Source organism: Triticum aestivum, chromosome 3A (genome assembly GCF_018294505.1).
Source record: "Triticum aestivum cultivar Chinese Spring chromosome 3A, IWGSC CS RefSeq v2.1, whole genome shotgun sequence".
Classification (NCBI taxonomy): domain Eukaryota; kingdom Viridiplantae; phylum Streptophyta; class Magnoliopsida; order Poales; family Poaceae; genus Triticum; species Triticum aestivum.
Genome location: NC_057800.1, coordinates 635237782 through 635243781, shown reverse-complemented (window position 1 = coordinate 635243781; position 6000 = coordinate 635237782).

Here is a 6000-nt window from a genome sequence, read left to right as displayed (position 1 = left end):
TTTATCTTGAATTTTTTGGATCTGAACATTCATGCCACAATAAAGAGAATTACATTGAAAATATTGTTAGAGAGCATTCCACATCAAAAATTCTGTTTTTATCATTTACCTACTCAAGGACGAGCATGAATTAAGCTTGTGGATGCTTGATACGTCTCCAACGTATCTATAATTTTTTATTGTTCCATGTTATTATATTATCTGTTTTGGATGTTTAATGGGCTTTACTATACCATTTTATATTATTTTTGGGACTAACCTATTAACCGAAAGCCCAGTGCAAATTGTTGTTTTTTTGCCTATTTTAGTGTTTCGCAGAAAAGGAATATCAAACGGAATGAAACCTTCGCGAGGATCCTTTTTGGAACAAACGTGATCCAGGAGACTTGGAGTGGACGTCAAGGAAGTAGCGAGGCGGTCACGAGGTAGGAGGGCGCGCCCAGGGGGCCAGGCGTGCCCCCACCCTCATGGGCCCCTCGTTGCTCCACCGACCTACTTCTTTCGCCTATATATACTCTTATACCCTGAAACCTTCGGGGAGAGCCACGAAACACCTTTTCCACCTCACAGCCTTCTGTACCCGTGAGATCCCATCTTGGGGCCTTTCTGGTGATCTACCGGAGGGGGATTCGATCACAGAGGGCTTCTACATCAACATCGTAGCCTCTCCGATGATGTGTGAGTAGTTTACCACAGACCTTCGGGTCCATACTTATTAGCTAGATGGCTTCTTCTCTCTCTTTGGATCTCATTACAAAGTTCTCCTCGATCTTCTTGGAGATCTATTCGACGTAACTCTTTTTGCGATGTGTTTGTCGAGATCCGATGAATTGTGGGTTTATAAACTTGATTATCTATGAATATTATTTGATTCTTCTCGGAATTCTTATATGCATGATTTGATATCTTTGCAAGTCTCTTCGAATTATCGGTTTATTTTGGCCTACTAGATTGATCTTTCTTGCAATGGGAGAAGTTCTTGGCTTTGGGTTCAATCTTGCGGTGTCCTTTCCCAGTGATAGCAGGGGCAGCAAGGCACGTATTGTATTGTTGCCATCGAGGATAAAAAGATGGGGTTTATATCATATTGCTTTTAGTTTATCCCTCTACATCATGTCATCTTGCCTAATGCGTTACTCCGTTCTTATGAACTTAATACTCTAGATGCATGCTGGATAGCGCTCGATGTGTGGAGTAATAGTAGTAGATGCAGAATCATTTCGGTCTACTTGTCACGAACATGATGCCTATATTCATGATCATTGCCTTAGATATCAACATAACTATGCGCTTTTCTATCAATTGCTCGGCAGTAATTTGTTCACCCACCGTAATACATACTATCTTGAGAGAAGCCACTAGTTAAACCTATGCCCCCAGGTCTACTTTACATCATATAAGTTTCCAATCTACAATTCTAGTTTACTATCTATTTTGCAATCTTTATTTTCCAATCTATACCACAAAAATACCAAAAATATTTATCTTATTATCTCTATCAGATCTCACTTTCGTAAGTGACCGTGAAGGGATTGACTACCCCTTTATCGTGTTGGTTGCAAGGTTCTTGTTTGTTTGTGCAGGTACTAGGGCACTTGCATGTAGTCTCTGTTGGGGAACGTTGCAGAAAATTAAAATTTTTCCTACGGTTTCACCAAGATCCATCTATGAGTTCATCTAAGCAACGAGTCAAGGGAGAGAGTTTGCATCTACATACCACTTGTAGATCGCGTGCGGAAGCTTGCAAGGTGATGATGTAGTCGTACTCGACGTGATTCGAATCACCGATGACCAAGTGCTGAACGGACAGCACCTCCGCGTTCAACACACATACGGGACGGGAGACGTCTCCTCCTTCTTGATCCAGCAAGGGGGAAGGAGAGGTTGAGGAAGACAGCTCCACCGGCAGCACGACGGCGTGGTGATGGTGGAGAGGCAGTACTCCGACAGGGCTTCGCCAAGCACACAACGGAGGAGGAGAGGTGTTGGGGAGGGGAGGGCTGCGCCTTGGAGGGTGGTGCGGCTGCCCTCCCCTCACCCCTCTATTTATAGGGGGAAGGGAGAAGGGGGCCGGCCCCCTAGAACCCATCTAGGGGGGGTGCGGCGGCCTAGGGGAGAGGGGAGAGGGTGGCTTGCCCCCCAAGCCAAGGGGGGCGCCCCCTCTAGGGTTCCCCCTCAACCCTAGGCGCATGGGCCCAAGGGAGGGGGTGCGGCCAGCCCACCAGGGGCTGGCTCCCTGCCCCACGCAGCCCATGTGGCCCCCCGGGAGGGGTGGCCCCTCCCGGTGGACCCCCGGAACCCTTCCGGTGGCCCCGGTACAATACCGGTATGACCCCGAAACTTCCCGGTGTCCGTTTGACAACTTCCCATATATAAATCTTTACCTCCGGACCCTTCCGGATCTCCTCGTGACGTCCAGGATCCCATCCGGGACTCCGAACAACATTCGGTAGTCACATACTAGTCTTCCTAATAACCCTAGCGTCACCGAACCTTAAGTGTGTAGACCCTACGGGTTCGGGAGACATGCAGACATGACCGAGACGCTCTCAGTCAATAACCAACAGCGGGATCTGGATACCCATGATGGCTCCCACATGCTCCTCGATGTTGTCATCGGATGAACCACGATGTCGAGGATTCGATCAAACCCTGTATGCAATTCCCTTTGTCAATCGGTACGTTACTTGCCCGAGACTCGATCGTCGGTATCCCAATACCTTGTTCAGTCTCGTTACCGGCAAGTCACTTTACTCGTACCGTAATGCATGATCCCGTGTCCAACACCTTGGTCACATTGAGCTCATTATGATGATGCATTACCGAGTGGGCCCAGAGATACCTCTCCGTCATACGGAGTGACAAATCCCAGTCTCGATCCGTGTCAACCCAACAGCTACTTTCGGAGATACCTGTAATGCACCTTTATAGTCACCCAGTTACGTTGTGACGTTTGATACACCCAAGGCACTCTTACGGTATCCGGGAGTTACACGATCTCATGGTCGAAGGAAGAGATACTTGACACTGGCAAAGCTCTAGCAAAACGAACTACACGATCTTTTATGCTATGCTTAGGATTGGGTCTTGTCCATCACATCATTCTCCTAATGATGTGATCCCGTTATCAACGACATCCAATGTCCATAGTCAGGAAACCATGACTATCTGTTGATCACAACGAGCTGGTCAACTAGAGGCTCACCAGGGACATATTGTGGTCTAAGTATTCACACGTGTATTACGATTTCCGGATAATACAGTTATAGCATGAATAAAAGACATTTATCATGAACATTGAAATATAATAATACTTTTATTATTGCCTCTAGGGCATATTTCCAACAGTCTCCCACTTGCACTAGAGTCACCAATCTAGTTACATTGTGATGAATCGAACACCCATAGAGTTCTGGTGTTGATCATGTTTTGCACGCGAGAGAGGTTTAGTCAGCGGATCTGCGACATTCAGATCCGTGTGCACTTTGCAAATCTCTATGTCTCCATCTTGAACATTTTCACGGATGGAGTTGAAACGACGCTTGATGTGCCTGGTCTTCTTGTGAAACCTGGGCTCCTTGGCGAGGGCAATAGCTCCAGTGTTGTCACAGAAGAGTTTGATCGGCCCCGACGCATTGGGTATGACTCCTAGGTCGGTGATGAACTCCTTCACCCAAATCGCTTCATGCGCTGCCTCCGAGGCTGCCATGTACTCCGCTTCACACGTAGATCCCGCCACGACGCTCTGCTTGCAGCTGCACCAGCTTACTGCTCCACCATTCAACATATACACGTATCCGGTTTGTGACTTAGAGTCATCCAGATCTGAGTCGAAGCTAGCGTCGACGTAACCCTTTACGACGAGCTCTTCGTCTCTTCCATAAACGAGAAACATGTCCTTCGTCCTTTTCAGGTACTTCAGGATATTCTTGACCGCTGTCCAGTGTTCCTTGCCGGGATTACTTTGGTATCTTGCTACCAAACTTACGGCAAGGTTTACATCGGGTCTGGTACACAGCATGGCATACATAATAGATCCTATGGCTGAAGCATAGGGGATGACACTCATCTCTTCTTTATCTTTTGCCGTGGTCGGTGACTGAGCCGAGCTCAATCTCACACCTTGTAACATAGGCAAGAACCCCTTCTTGGACTGATCCATTTTGAACCTCTTCAAAATCTTATCAAGGTATGTGCTTTGTGAAAGACCTATGAGGCGTCTCGATCTATCTCTATAGATCTTGATGCCTAATATATAAGCAGCTTCTCCAAGGTCCTTCATTGAAAAACACTTATTCAAGTAGGCCTTAATGCTGTCCAGAAATTCTATATTATTTCCCATCAAGAGTATGTCATCTACATATAATATGAGAAATGCTACAGAGCTCCCACTCACTTTCTTGTAAACGCAGGCTTCTCCATAAGTCTGCATAAACCCAAACGCTTTGATCATCTCATCAAAGCGAATGTTCCAACTCCGAGATGCTTGCACCAGTCCATAAATGGATCGCTGGAGCTTGCATACTTTGTTAGCGTTCCGAGGATCGACAAAACCTTCCGGCTGCATCATATACAGTTCTTCCTTAAGATGCCCGTTAAGGAATGCCGTTTTGACGTCCATTTGCCATATCTCATAATCATAGTATGCGGCAATTGCTAACATGATTCGGACGGACTTCAGCTTCGCTACGGGAGAGAAAGTCTCGTCGTAGTCAATCCCTTGAACTTGTCGATAACCCTTAGCGACAAGTCGAGCCTTATAGATGGTAACATTACCATCCGCGTCCGTCTTCTTCTTAAAGATCCATTTGTTTTCTATCGCTCGCCGATCATCGGGCAAGTCTGTCAAAGTCCATACTTTGTTTTCATACATGGATTCTATCTCGGATTTCATGGCTTCAAGCCATTTGTTGGAATCCGGGCCCGCCATCGCTTCTTCATAGTTCGAAGGTTCATTGTTGTCTAACAACATGATTTCCAGGACAGGGTTGCCGTACCACTCTGGTGCGGAACGTGTCCTTGTGGACCTACGAAGTTCAGCAGTAACTTGATCCGAAGTACCTTGATCATCATCATTGTTTTCCTCTTCAGTTGGTGTGGGCATCACAGGAACGGTTTCCTGCGCTGCGCCACTTTCCCGCTCAAGAGGTAGTACTTCATCGAGTTCTACTTTCCTCCCACTTACTTCTTTCGAGAGAAACTCTTTTTCCAGAAAGCATCCGTTCTTGGCAACAAAGATCTTGCCTTCGGATCTTAAGTAGAAGGTATACCCGACAGTTTCCTTAGGGTATCCTATGAATACGCATTTTTCCGACTTGGGTTCGAGCTTTTCAGGTTGAAGTTTCTTGACATAAGCATCGCATCCCCAAACTTTTAGAAACGACAGCTTAGGTTTCTTTCCAAACCATAATTCATACGGTGTCGTCTCAACGGATTTAGACGGTGCCCTATTTAAAGTGAATGTAGCTGTCTCTAGAGCGTATCCCCAAAATGATAGCGGTAAATCGGTAAGAGACATCATAGACCGCACCATATCCAATAGGGTGCGATTACGACGTTCGGACACACCGTTTCGCTGAGGTGTTCCAGGCGGCGTGAGCTGTGAAACGATTCCACATTTCCTTAAGTGTGTACCAAATTCGTGACTTAAGTATTCTCCTCCACGATCTGATCGTAAGAATTTTATCTTTCGGTCACGTTGATTCTCTACCTCATTCTGAAATTCCTTGAACTTTTCAAAGGTCTCAGACTTGTGTTTCATTAAGTAGACATACCCATATCTACTCAAGTCATCAGTGAGAGTGAGAACATAACGATATCCTCCGCGAGCCTCAACGCTCATTGGACCGCACACATCGGTATGTATGATTTCCAACAAGTTGGTTGCTCGCTCCATTGTTCCGGAGAACGGAGTCTTGGTCATTTTGCCCAAGAGGCATGGTTCGCACGTGTCAAACGATTCATAATCAAGAGACTCTAAAAGTCCATCGGCATGGAGCT